The sequence below is a fragment of the Cnephaeus nilssonii genome, assembly GCF_951640355.1.
Source record: "Cnephaeus nilssonii genome assembly, chromosome: 9".
Classification (NCBI taxonomy): Eukaryota; Metazoa; Chordata; class Mammalia; order Chiroptera; family Vespertilionidae; genus Cnephaeus; species Cnephaeus nilssonii.
Genome location: NC_137080.1, coordinates 80,903,107 through 80,917,725, shown reverse-complemented (window position 1 = coordinate 80,917,725; position 14,619 = coordinate 80,903,107).

The following is a 14,619-nucleotide window of genomic DNA, read 5'->3' as shown; positions in this document are numbered from 1 at the left end:
AGATGTCAAGAAGTTGTATGTAAATGCATAGAAGAACACGAGGAGGAAATGCTAAGTAAATTGAGCTTCAATGAGACAAAGCCTAAAAAGAATGTAAACCAGAGAAACAGGTGGCTTTCCTCCAGGGTGGTGGTATCTGCTGTGCTTTACTGTCTCCAAGTGCCTAAAAGGCTGAGAAAGGTTGTAAAGGACCCCACTGGCTCTCTGAATTGCTTATTATAGTTTCGGGCCGGCCAGGTAGTAACATAACTTATATCCCTGAGGCCCGAAAAGTCACAGCAGACACTGCACCCTGGTAGTGTCAGGGGAAGCCTGTCATTTGGAAGTGGCCCAACCTCCCAAGGCCCTGGCCCTCTCGTTTGCCTATTAGATTCAGACGTTATTTTAAATTCTTCTACTATCCTCTCATTCTCAGTTATTCTAGTGCCTTTGCCTGTAGGAGGCTTACCCCCTACTTGCAGGCCTCTGGCTTTGTTTTATAGCCATGGTGATATTTTATGGCTTTCTTCTCCTATCAGATCTAAAATTCTTGACTTGGGAGACTGGCCTAGTAAACAGTTTTTTTTTCACTTGTGGAAAAGTAAAAATAAAGCATCCCTGCGGGCAGCCAGGCCGTGTTGGTGCCAATGGCACTTAGTGAACACTCACACAGATAAACATTGTCCATGTAAAGGACACGCTGTGACCAGAGACCAGGCCACTGCAAAACCATGAAAAAGATCCAGCATCTCCTCCTCCCACTCCCCTATGGCTAACGTGCTTGGCCCTGCTGCGTGACCAGTGATCCGCTCTTCTGCTCCTGCTTGAATTGTCTGGTTTGCCAGATAAAAATCGCCAAGGCACCCTTCCTCTGCATTGCCCCCCTCCTTGACGAGATCTAGTCAAGACCAGCTCCCGCTTCCTTAGAATCAGCTCACTTGAGTCTGAATCCTCTGAGATGTGCCTCCCAACTCCACTTCATGACACGTCCCAGAATTTCTCAGAGGTGCATTCTGACCTGCTGAAGCGTCTGGCTGAAGCGAGATACATCAGCCTAATTAGATTTTTAGTGCAGGTGTGTTCCTGCTGGCCTTTGGCTGCCGTGGCTGTGGTTTACCATTTGCTCATTTGGAAAGTTTATAGGGCCACGCCCTGAAGTGGAATAGGAATATTGTTGGGGCAAGGAGAGGCTGGGGTGAAAAGGGAGGGCAAAAACTGCCGCCAGAATGGATTTCTAGGGGTTTGGCTACAAGCAGCTTGGGGTGGCTCTGGCATTAGGAAATGAATCAATACCTCTCTTGAATCAGTACATTAATCAAACAAAGTAATACGGTAAGAGGGCTTCACTTTTAAAACTCAGGAAATGCAAAGAGTTGTGGCAAATGGAATGGCCAGGAAATGTTTATTTCAGCGTATTGGCTACCGTTCGCATTTCTACACCTGGGCTGAAAGTTTCCGTGACACTTGTACCGGGGCCCTCGGCACACTGGCAGAGTGAGAGCTTATCCGTGCCTTCGGCCACGGCATTCACAATTCAGACGAGAGTCTTTCAGCAAAGACTCTGTGGCTCACTTACTCCTACTGGGTCTGATGGTAAATAAATTTGTTCAGATAATGTTTTTCATCTTTAGAAATAAATGAGCCTGTCCCCTTTATGGGGAAATATCAGGATTTTCTCGAGGATAGCTGTTCATGAAGCTCAGGCCTCCCTTAAGCAAATAAATCAGACCAGGTGCAGGCAGGTGTATTGTTTTACGCTGCCCTGTCGGAAAGGACTAATGGGTCACTAGATAATGGAGCTGCTTTATTGTTTGCTAGATAAGCCTCCACCACAAATAACTCTTTTTTTTTTTTTTTGCTAAGTAAATGCAAGAATTCCTGTTTGGAGGAATTTACAATCACATTGGGGAGATAAAAACCAATAGACATGAAACAGCCAAATTTTGCAATCTGAATGAACTTGAACTACCTCGTTACTTTTCATACTTGATTACACATTGGAATCACCTGGAGAGTATTTAAAAATAAAAGTTATCTTTGCCCTGGCCGGCCGGCTCAGTTGGTTGGAGCGCCGTGGTCCCGTACACCAAAGAGTGGTGGGTTCGATTCCCCTTCACGGCGTGTAAGGGAGGTTACCAATCTCTCTCTCTCTCTTCCTTCCTCTCTCTATTAAAAAAAAAAAAAAGTATTATCTGGTCCACTCTAAGAGATTTGGTTCCGTTGGCCTGGGGCAGCTTGGGGCACTGGCCAGTTGATGAATACCTTCCCAGCTGATTCTAACAGCCACCAAGTAGGAGAAGCACTGGAGTAGATTATCTTTAAGACTATGACACCAGGAGAAGGAAAATTAAGAACAATATGTATATTAGGCGCCACAATTACTGAAAAGAAGTAAAAGAAATCCAGTCCAGGGGGGCGGGGGAATAGGTGACAGCTAGAGCAGTTAAAAGCTTCATGGAATGAGTGGAATTCTATCTGTGCTGGTTCGGGTAGGTACTCTGGTTGGAAGCTGCATGATGTTGGGTTAAAAGACAAAAATACTAAGTTTGCCAGTTAACTGTGATGGGGACCAGAGTTTGCCATTGCAAAATATGTCTTTTGCCTGGCCGGCGTGGCTCAGTGGTTGAGCATCGATCTATGAACCAGGAGGTCACGGTTTGATTCCTGGTCAGGGCACATGCCCAGGTTGCGGGCTCGATCCCCACTGTGGGGCGTGCAGGAGGCAGCAAATCAGTGATTCTCTCCCATTATTGATATTTCTGTCTCTCCCCCTCTCCCTTCCTCTCTGAAATCAATAAAAACATTAAAAAAAAGAAAAAGTTTTTTTTTTAATGTTTTCATTGATTTCAGAGAGGAAGGGAGAGGGGGAGAGACAGAAATATCAATAATGAGAGAGAATATGCCTTTAGGGATATTGATTAATTTAAGCTGGTTATTTTTAAGAAACAAAAGACTCAGAAAGAACCTTACCTGCCTAAAGGAATACCTGATTGAAGGAAGGGGGCTATTCACCTTCGCTATTCACCCTAGCACACTCACCTTAGCACACTCACCGTAGCACACTCAACCTTGCACACTCACCTAGCATATAAACTGTGTGGCAGACACGGAGAGATCTGGCAAAGCCTGCTTGTTGGATTCCTCTGTGTGCCCCACTGTTTCCAGGTAGCCCAGCAAGAATTTGTCTGTCACATGCTTGCTCTTTCTCATCTGCCTGTGAACTGCCTACTTGCCCTTTGAAATCCCAGACCCCTGCCCCCCTCTCCTTACTCCAGAAAGGCCAATAAGCTTCAACTGCCCAGTGTGTCCTGGGGGCTCATACTCTTATGCTACCACCATATGCACGCATGTGATAAAGTTGGAGGTTTTCTCCTGTTAATCTGTCTCATGTTAATTTGATTATGATTCTGGCCAGAAGAATTTATAAAGGTGGGAGAAAAAATTATTTTTCCACCCATGGCAACTGCAAAAGATGGCTCACGTGGCACTCAGTAATAGCTGCTTAAATGAGGTTTTAAAATTGTCAGTCAGTGTCAGCTGCCTGCATTACCCCAAGTTTTAAAGTATATTCATCATCGTCCTCTCCTGGTAGAGGCCAGGATGTAAGCCCGGGCCCTCTCCTTGAGTATGATGACTAAGTGACTTATTAAACAGGAAATGGCATCATTAGTGACTGAGTCAGCATTTAGTGATAAGAAAGAACCAGTGCTCTTTACCCTACACTCATCTTCAGCATAAACAAAAGTCCAGCAGCAGCAGCAGGTAATGTTATTTCAGAGATCATTTTATCTGTGACTCAACATGGGTGTATTAATATTCATTAAATATGTTAAATAAAATAATCACTTGGGTAGTAAAATAAAGGTCATGATCTTAATACCCAGTCTTGATTAGGTTATAATGAAAAATTTTAAGGGGCAAGGTACTTTTTCTTTCCATTGCATTATTATATTAATCAGTGTGCATGTATGTGATCAGGTGGGGATGACAGCTGTGGAAATCCTTTGTAAGACTTCATTTCCCAAGTAGCTCAGGGTTATAATGTGCTAACATTATAGCAACGAAGGAAAGAGTGGGTGGAAAAGAATGAGTCTCTTGTTTAGCAAGTTTGCAAACTAGTTGATCTGGAATGTCCATGAACTCTAAGAAACTGTTAGTAATAATCCCTCTTTTCCTCTTACACATACTTCATAATTCACCCCTCAAGGGCAAGGCTTAGCCAAAATGGTATAATACATTGACTTGGCCCCACTGTCTCTCTCAACTTACTCCTCTTTCTCAACTTTTATATTAAGGACACTCTTATGTTATTTTCTTATTTTCCATACTATAAATTAATTAAGAAATGTATGGAATCTAGTCCTTCTTTAGTTTAATACTCCTAATAGCTATCCCTTTCCTCTGACCATAATTTGTGTCTCTTCTACTGTTTTTCTGAGCTTTCTTCTCCTCAAACCCTCTCCCCCCCCCCCCTTTTTTTTTTGCAGTTCCTTCCCTACTTATGTGATATAGTGCAGAATTTAAGAGTGTAAGTGGTGGAGCCAAACTCCCTGGATTTACTTTCTACCCAGCCATTTATTAGCTGCATGGCTTTAGGCAGCGTACTTTCTTTGTCTTAGTTGACTCATCTGAAAAGTGAGGTTAAGAATAGCACCAATGCCTGTCTTCTAATACACTGATCCAGTCCTCAGCTTTTCCTAATCTGCTGTGTATTCCTTCCAGTGTGATCTTTATTAGTGCTATGTCAGCCTATATTTCTGACTGTTCATTTTCATAGTTACTACTAGAGGCCCAGTGCATGATTGAATCATGCACGTGTAGGGGGGAGCTGGGTGCCTGTCCGCTGGTGCACCAGGCCTTTCAGAAGCGCGGCGGAGGCTTCTGAAAGGCCTGGTGCCTGAGCGGACAGGCACCCAGCTCCCCCGCTTTTGATGGTCCGCTGCGGGATGTGAGCTCGCTGCTCCAGAGTCCCCTTCTGTGCTGCAGCACAGCCATGGCGCAGACGCTGAGCTCGAGCCGCCGCTGGCGACACGAGCTCAGCGTCCCACCGGCCCAATCAGCCACCCCAGCCACCCCGAGTCCCGCCCCCCTGCGCCTCCTGGCCAATCGCGGGCATAGTGAAGGTACAGTCAATTTGCATATTTGTCTATTATTAGGTAGGATATCTTTTCTCATGCTGTTGAGCATCTTTACCATCATTATTCTAAACTCTATATCAGGTAAATTACTTATCTCCATTTCATTTCTATTTCTTCTGGAGAATTCTCTTGTTCTTTCATTTAGGGGGGTGTTTTTGTCCGCCCATTTTGGCTGTCTGTTTGGGTTTGTGACTAAGTATTAGGTATATCTGCTACGCCTCTCAATCTCCAGTATTGGATAGTGTCAAATGCTGTTTCTGACTAATGAGATCAGGCAAATACCCAAAGCCTCCAGAGACCAGCCTCTGCCTGTAGACTGATTGGATTAACTCTTAAGTAGCACTCAGACAATCATCCTCAGGTGTGGTGAGAGATGTTCCAATAGGGTGGGGCAATTGCTGCTGCCTGGAGGCTAATTGTCATTCTCAGTCTCTTAATGGGCCTCAGAGACTCCACACCAGGGGACAACTGTCTCCCCCCTTAGACAAAAGCTGCCTGCATAGCAAAAGTCTGCCAGAGAAAGATAGCCTCCTAAGCGTGAAGGAATGACTCAGCACAGAAAAGCGTGGTGTCTGCCTTCTGAGCTCTAACTTCAGGATCATATTTTGGTAATTTAGTTGTAATTATAGTTTGGTTCTGGGAACTTGTCTGTATAGCATCCACTTACTCTGTGGCAATATTTAATCTTCCTTCTTATGGGCATTCAGAGAACAACACCCTAGTGAGGGATTTGGTTCAATAGTGTCCCCTGGTGGGCATTCTGAGAAGAACACCATAGTAAGGGATTAGACTCAATAGCACCTTCTTTCATGCTTTTTTTTTTTTTTTTAATTTCTTTATTGATTAAGGTGTCACATATTTGTCCTCATCCCCCCATTCCCATCCCACACCCCTCCCCCTGGATGCCCCAACCCTCTGTTGAACTTAAGCATTGGTTAGGCTCATATGCATGCACACAAGACCTTTGGTTGATCTCTCCCCCCTCCCCCCACCCTCCCCTATCCTCCCTCTGAGGCCCGATAGTGCGATCGATGCCTCCTTGTCTCTGGTTCTGTTCTTGTTCATCAGTCTATGTTGTTCATCATTTCCCCTAGATGAGCGAAATCATGTGTCACTATAGATATAAGAATTGAATGTGCGACGAGCAATAATAGTTATGCTGACAGGCAAATGAATCAGTCTGTAGTGAGTTTCTTTCTGGACCAACAGTTCTTTTGAGACCCAATATCAATGTCCACCGGTTCCCTATGAGTACCTGTCGGCACTGACCCCTCAGCTCTGGATGGTGGACAAATGGTGGTAATGCAGGTCCGACTCCCTCTGGTTTGGTCTCGGCTGGACCCAGGGGCACTGCTTCACCCGGATCCAGGGGCCCACGGCCTCGCCCGGACCCGGGGCCGAGGGCTCACCCGGCTCCAGGGGCCCGCGGCCTCGCCCGGACCCGGGGCCCAGGGCTCACCCGGCTCCAGGGGCCCGCGGCCTCGCCCGGACCCGGGGCCCAGGGCTCACCCGGCTCCAGGGGCCCGCGGCCTCGCCCGGACCCGGGGCCCAGGGCTCACCCGGCTCCAGGGGCCCGCGGCCTCGCCCGGACCCGGGGCCCAGGGCTCACCCGGCTCCAGGGGCCCGCGGCCTCGCCCGGACCCGGGGCCCAGGGCTCACCCGGCTCCAGGGGCCCGCGGCCTCGCCCGGACCCGGGGCCCAGGGCTCACCCGGCTCCAGGGGCCCGCGGCCTCGCCCCGACCCGGGGCCCAGGGCTCACCCGGCTCCAGGGGCCCGCGGCCTCGCCCCGACCCGGGGCCCAGGGCTCACCCGGCTCCAGGGGCCCGCGGCCTCGCCCCGACCCGGGGCCCAGGGCTCACCCGGCTCCAGGGGCCCGCGGCCTCGCCCCGACCCGGGGCCCAGGGCTCACCCGGCTCCAGGGGCCCGCGGCCTCGCCCGGACCCGGGGCCCAGGGCTCACCCGGCTCCAGGGGCCCGCGGCCTCGCCCGGACCCGGGGCCCAGGGCTCACCCGGCTCCAGGGGCCCGCGGCCTCGCCCGGACCCGGGGCCCAGGGCTCACCCGGCTCCAGGGGCCCGCGGCCTCGCCCGGACCCGGGGCCCAGGGCTCACCCGGCTCCAGGGGCGCACGGCCTCGCCCGGACCCAGGATTCAGCCTCACCCGGACCCAGGGGCGCACGGCCTCGCCCGGACCCAGGATTCAGCTTCACCCGGACCCAGGGGCGCATGGCCTCGCCCGGACCCAGGGGCACGTGGCCTCACCCGGACCCGGGGCCCAGCCTCACCCTGACCCAGTTCCCAGCCTCACCCATACCCAGGGGCACGCGGCTTCACCCGGATCCGGGACCCAGCGGGGTTTCGTCTTCTTGATCCCAATTCCTGTTGGTCAATTCCCTCTCAGCAATTCCTTCGGCCATTTTCTCAGAGTTCCAGGGCTACACTACATTGGAGACCCAGAAATGAGGGCATCTAGTGGTCGGTGTGAGATGACACCAGACTTCGACCACTCCCATAAGGGACACATTCAAGAGGCAGACGCAGTGAGCGCCGAAGCCTTGCTGCACCAAGACCCGGCACATAGGCGTGTCTTCCGCACAGCAACTCTTCCTTTATAGTCACAGAGGGTCCGCACGGCCAATAGGCCTGGAGGACAATTCCTCCCAGTGACACCAACAACAATCAAGACTTAACTATACAAACAAGGACCAAGATGGAGGCATAGGGCAGAAGCCTGATTGCTGCCTACCACAACGGTTTTGAGACTACAACGGGAGAGCAGAGCAGACACCATCCAGAACCACCGGAGGGCTAACTGAGCGGATGCTATACAACTAGAATAAAAGAGAGGGGTACACGGGATGAAGCTGATGCCGGTGACCCAAAGACCACACTTTAAAAACTACGGCTCAGGCGACACAGTGGCGGCCTGGAACGTGCTCGGCGCAGTTCCCCCGGCGGTCTCCGGCTGAGGGGAAGGCTTCACTCGCTGCCGAGCACGGACAGACGAGCCCCTGGGAGACATGGGGCGGGAGACTACGCGCTTGCTGACCTCCGAGTCCTTCAAGAATCTCAACACCCTGGAAGCGGCCAGGTGCGCACGCTCGGCGACCGGCTACCGCTGCAGACCCAAGGGCCGACGCAGCCACCCCGGACCAGCCCGCCGCAGCGCACCGGGCACACCGGAGCTTCGCCGAGCCCGCCGCCCAACGAGTTCTGCGGTGGCTGCCCTGGAACTCTTTCATGCTTTTGGAGACCGGCACTCTAGTAAGGGATTAGGTTCAATAGTGTCAAAAAAAAAAAAAAAAAAAGAATAGCACCAATGCTATAGGTTGTTGGGGTGGAGTTTTTAAGTCCCAAGAGCAGTACCTGCCCCATAATAAATGCCATTTCCTCTAGAATAAATAAAGGCGGGATATTTTTTAAATTTTGTGCACTGCAATGTAACTATCACTGCTGCATCCCCAATACTTAGATCAGTGCCAGACATCATTGTTGAATTAATCAGTTTTCTATTTCTACTATATTTGTCTTTCAGTTCTTTTCTTTGGAGCCCGGCTTCCTCTTTCTTTCCTTCTTGAGACCTCTTTGTTTCAAGTTCTGCATTCTTTGCCTCTCATGGTTTCATAATCTGTTGCTGACCTAAATTGTCTCCTGCCTTGCTGAAACCGGTTTGGCTCAGTGGATAGAGCGTCGGCCTGCGGACTGAGAGTCCCAGGTTCGATTCCATTCAAGGGCATGTACCTTGGTTGTGGGCGCGTCCCCAGTGGGGCTTGTGCGGGAGGCAGCTCATCGATGTCTCTCTCATCGATGTTTCTAACTCTCTGTCCCTCTCCCTTCCTCTCTGTAAAAGATCAATAAAATATATTAAAAACAAACAAACAAACAAACAAACAAAAAACAGGACTGTCAAGTCATGCAATTGAAAATTAATTAAATAAATAAATAAATAAATAAATAAATAAATAAATAAATAAAATTGTCTCCTGCCTGGGTTTAAGGTATTTTGGTTTTCTTAAATCCTATACTCACCCCTACTGGGGAACAAACCTGCAACCTTTTGGTGTATGGGACAACACTCCAACCAATGGAGCCACCAGACCAGAGCTGGGTTTAAGTTTTTTTATTGGAATAAAATATAGCACTTCAATATTTATTAAAAATTATTAGTCATGCCCAGCCAGCATGGCTCAGTGGTTGAGTGTCGACCTATGGGCCAGGAGGTCACAGTTCAATTCCTGGTCAGAGCGTATGCCTGGGTTGCGGGCTTGATCCCCAGTGTGGGGCATGCAGGAGGCAGCTGATCAGTGATTCTCTGTCATCATTGATGTTTCTATCTCTCCCTTCCTCTCTGAAATCAATTAAAAAAATTATTAATCATGAGGTTACCAATGAAAAGATAAAGCAGAACTCATTGCAGGAAAAGTGAGAATAAAATAACATTTAAAATAAAATATTTTACATTAAAATTTTTAAAAAGTCCTCACCTGAGGATATTTTTTCCCATTGATTTTTTTTAGAGAGTTGAAAGGGCAGGGAGAGGAGAGAAAGAAGAAAGAAACATCGATGTGAGAGAGACACATTGATTGGTTGCCTCCCCCACGGGCTCTGACCAGATCAGGGATTGAACCTGAAACCCAGGTACAAGCCCTTGACAGGAATCAAACCCGAGACCTTCCAGTTTGCGGGCCGACCCTGTAACCACTGAGCTACGCCGGCCAGGGATACATTAAATTTGTGGTGATTTGTGTATGTCATTTGTACACAGTTTGAGCCTGTAAATCTGCAACCTTTACCAATAGTTTTATTTTTATTCAAACATAAAAATAGTTGAAAGAACAGTATAATAAATAGCTGCTGTACCCTTCACCTAGATCAACTAATGGACAGACAGACAAATGTGAAAAGTATGGATGTATGTATTTATTTATATCTTGGATCAGTTTGGAGGTTATTCTGGTATAGGGTATGAGGTATGAATCCAACTTTTTTATTTCAAATTGTTACCTAGTTATCTCATTGCTGTTTATTTAAAATACCATCTTTGCTCAGTGGTTAGAGCATCGGCCCTCAGACTGAAGGGCCTCGAATTCGATTCCCTGTCAAGGGCATGTACCTCCATTTCAGGTTCAGTCCTCAGCCCCAGTTGGGGCTCGAGTGGGAGGCAACCAGTTGATGTGTCTCTCTCATATGGATGCTTCTCTCTCTCCCCCCCTCTCCCTCCTCCCTTCCACTCTCTAAAATTCAATGGAAAAAATATCCTCATTCCTGGAGTGAGGATTAAAATAATAATAATACAATGCCATCTTTACCCCAGGGATTTGAAATACCACTTTGGTTTCATTTAAACTTCCGTAAGTACTTGTAATTCTGGACCTTTCTTTTCTGTCTCATTGGTTGGGTAATCATGTAGCATTGCTCTACTTTAAATGATGTAATCCTTATAGTATGTTTTAATATTGATAGGTTAATCTCTCCTTTTACACTGTTTGGTTTTTCTTTCAGAATTTGTGTTGCTATCTTTATGTATTTATTTTCCTCAAAAGCCCTAGAATAAATCTGTGTAGGCTCAGGGATCTGCTGCAAAGAAATAGTGCAAAATGCAGCAAAAATTCTGATGTAACAACAAGAAACAATTCAAGGCCCTCTCTTTGGGAAAGAATCTGGAACTAAAATCTGACCTCTGCTGTTCACTGCAATAACTGCATGGCATTAACTAAACGTCTGACAGTCTTATAAGCAGTGCCTTTCAATAGTGTTTAAAACCTAGAGCATATTTTTCCTCAGAGAAACATAGATTTGTTAGCGAAGAGAAAGCTGCAAATAATTCAGTATGAGGATGTTAGCTGTTCTTATACTTTTTTAAACACAAGGGCAGGAATAAGGGAAAATGAAAAAAAAAAAATTCATCCCAGAAAAAGACAAGTTCACTCAACAAGTGGACAGAATTGGAACAGGGCTGGGAACATACATGACGCCAGCACTGCTGAGGCAGGAGCGGGTGATCAGGAGAGGCTGGGAGGGGCTATCCTCTCCCCGTCTCATTCTTCAGGGACGGTAAGTGTCAACATTAGAAAAAGCAAAGGGCCGCAGCAGTTGGGTTTTATAGTTGGGGCGAAGAGTTCCATCAGATTGAGAAACGTGGGCTATTAGAAATTGGGAAAAGGGAACCAGGCTGTTCGTTCTGGCTATAGAACACACCTCCTTCTGTATTCTATCCCTTTATTATTTTCTTTATCCCCTTTGAAATAATTGTAATGCAATCGTCCCAGGCTGGAAGGAAGAAGTAATCTTTGCAGTTAGTGCTCTGCTATTCCGTCTGTTATAGGCACCTCCCACCGACACCAGAGAAATATTACTAGACAGGCTAGCCCCCTGAGTCCATAGAGAGAGCTGTCCCCAACCTCGATCCTTGTCTTCTCATATAAATGAATGTATAGGAGAGACCTTGACTGCGTTGTGAAAAGCCAACTTATTAAAGCAGTTAAAGCATGCGCCTTTATTGAAAAAGCAAAGCAAGCAAACCTACACGTCTGGCTTAGGAAGCACAGACGGGCTCTCAGCTAACCTGAAGAGCAGGTTGGGTGGGGGTCCAAGGCGTTATGTACCCTCCTGTCTATAGGCTTCAAACTTCCTCTGCTGACTATTTTGATACAGATTCATTCTCAAGGTCCCTTTTTTAAAAATTTTGTTGTGGCCTTCCCAGAATTCACAGAAAGCACCTGGCAACTTTATCTTGCCAAGCCTTGAGGCTGCTGGCTTCTCTGCTTAGGGAGTAAAACTGCCTGTTTTTCCTTTCCCCTTTCCCCCTCCCTCTCTGCATTCTCTCATTAAATGTTTTTTGTTTTGTTTTGTTTTGTTTTTTTTAATCATTTGTTCTCTGCCCCTGGCTGGAGAAGATAATGGCTTGTTAATTACAAGCTGGCTGCAAAGTACCCACACTGTTGGCCTTGTTTTTCCTTTCCTGTCTCAGTTTCCCTATTCCTCCTGCCCTGGAATCCGGTTACACATCTGCTGTTTTCCGCTCAGTTTTATTGTGCCCTGCCCCTAGTGTTGCCTGAAGTGAGGGACAGTTGATAACAAAACTTTAGGGATTGTTATGGACAACTTAAGGAAATTTAATTCATAGTGATTTCATTTCTTTCTCAAAATTCAAACCACCAAACAAATTTTTTGATTAAAAAGGCAAAACGAAGAGAATCAAAACTGGTGACATTAGATGGGATTCTCTTTTAGACGATGCACAAGTATGCAACACCCCCCCCCCCTCCCCCGCGCAATGACACTGCCTTATCTGGCTCCCAAAGAGTGAGCAGGTTGAATTCTCAATTGTTCTGTATGTTTCCCCTCAGTGGGTCTGGGGCAGAGTGAATAGTCATTCTTGCTCAAAAACACAGACACTTAACCTGCCGAACCTGGTCAACATCCACCCCGAGCTGAGCATGCTCATTGTATCGGCTCCTTTTGTAACCCGACGACCGAGGGGTCCGGGCTGCCTGTCACCACCTGAGCCAGTTTAAGAGACAGGGTTGAATCATAGATGAGCGTTTATTCCAATACTGCCGGCAGTATGGGAGAGCAGCAGGCCACCCACAAAAAACTGCTCTGACCCCCCTTGCCAGTTGGCTGGTTATACACACACGAGGGAGAAGATAGTTACGTGCAGCTGCGAGCCACAAATCTAACATGGACAGGGGAGGGGAGGGTCTGCAAACCAGCCTTCCGGAGCTCCAAGTCTGATACCAAGGTGGCTCATCTTCTATGATGTTACAAACAGCCTGGTCCTGGGACCTGAGAGTGGTCAGTGTTCCTGAGAAAAACTCCCGGAGCGGGGCAGGGTCCAGGTGATAACCGGAACGGTGAGCTGAGGTGTTTTCCGGGGTTGTGTCTCATGACGCCAAAGAATGAGCTACGCGGACCAGAAGGCTTAAGCACAGCGAGGGAAATTTATTACAAGCAGGTTCCGACTCCCCGCAGGGGAGCGGGGCCCACGAATGGGCTGCCCGTGAAAGCCTGTGGTCCAGGGTATGTATTTGCGACAGGCCTGCTCTGTGCCTACCTGTGCCGTCACCTGATGGATTCCCTCAATTGTTCTTGCCCAGCAACGGACCTATGTGTTCTTTCCCTGTTTCTCTGTGTTCTTTCTCTGTTCTTACGCTGAACTTTCTGTTTCTATGTGCTCATACACCTTGTTTGCTGCAGGCCCTCCCTTGGTTTCCCATGCCTCCCACTTTGAGTCCAGAAGCATTTTATTATTTCTGCTTGGTTGGGTCCTGTGGTTAGGCCGGCTCAGACTGCCGGGTCTGCCCCTGCCTGTGCCCTGCCTTTGTTTCCCACTGGACCCTGCCCTGTCTGCCTGCGTTTCAAGTTAACCCTCTCACAGGCACAGCAACCAAACCAAAGCCTGTCCTGGCCTTGGTCTGTTCTCAAATGTAGTTCTTCTCTGAGTAATGGACCCATTGAGGCATCTTATCTTTTTACAGCCTTGTTTCATCCGCCAGTTTCCCAGAGTCTGTAAGAAAACTTCTCATCTATAGTTAGTAAGGTGGATAATTATCAAACAACTGTGGCTCTGTTCTCATCACATGTCCTTCCCCACTCCCACTCTCATCATCGTATCCAGCCATGACCACACCGTGAAATGCTTACTGCCTCTTCTTACCAAGCGCTCCTGTCTTCCCAGGAAAAGCCATTAGACTGCTTTCAGAAGTATCTACCTCTCTGCTTACTCATTCCTTACCTTCACAGTTGAATCTTAAATAGATGGTGCGTAACTTTCTATTTACCTATCTGCTTACTCCCTCCTTATCTTCACAGTTGAATTTAAAATAGGTGATTCATAACTTTCTGTAATTGCTTTGCATTGCTTTGCATTTAAGCATCATCACATACATATTTTCCATGTCAGCAGTCTTCGTTTTCTAGTGTCCCGTAGAGTTCCGTCCAATGGTTGTACTATATTTAATCCGTGAGTTACTTACACTATTTAGTTCATTTTCAGTCTTTACAATTTGCATACTTGTTTTTATACCAGTAGGATAAACTTTAAGAAGGAGAATTGTTGGGTCAAAATCCAATTTCCCCCTCTCCTGTTTTCTGTTCATGGATGTGACATTTTGCAGAGTAACATACATACTGAGAAGTGCATAATGATTCTGCAGCTTAATGAGCTTTCACAGAGTGAACACACCTGGTGACCCACCAGGTCAAGAATCGGAATATCACCAGAAACCAGAAGCCGCATCTCACCTCCCTTCTAGATCCTGTCCTTCCGAAGGGCCCCTACTGCATGACTTCTCAGCTGGAGATTAGTTTTGTCTGGTTTTGAACTTTATATGAACGGAATCATACAGTGTGGATCCTTGTTTCAGGCTTCTGGGTCCATGTCTAAAACATTTGATAGGGCAATGGAAAAGTTTCATCTCCTTCGTATTCTTGGCCTCCATGTAATATGACACGATGGACCATCCCCCAGTCTTGAATTTTGTCTCCTTTCTCTTCTGTGATA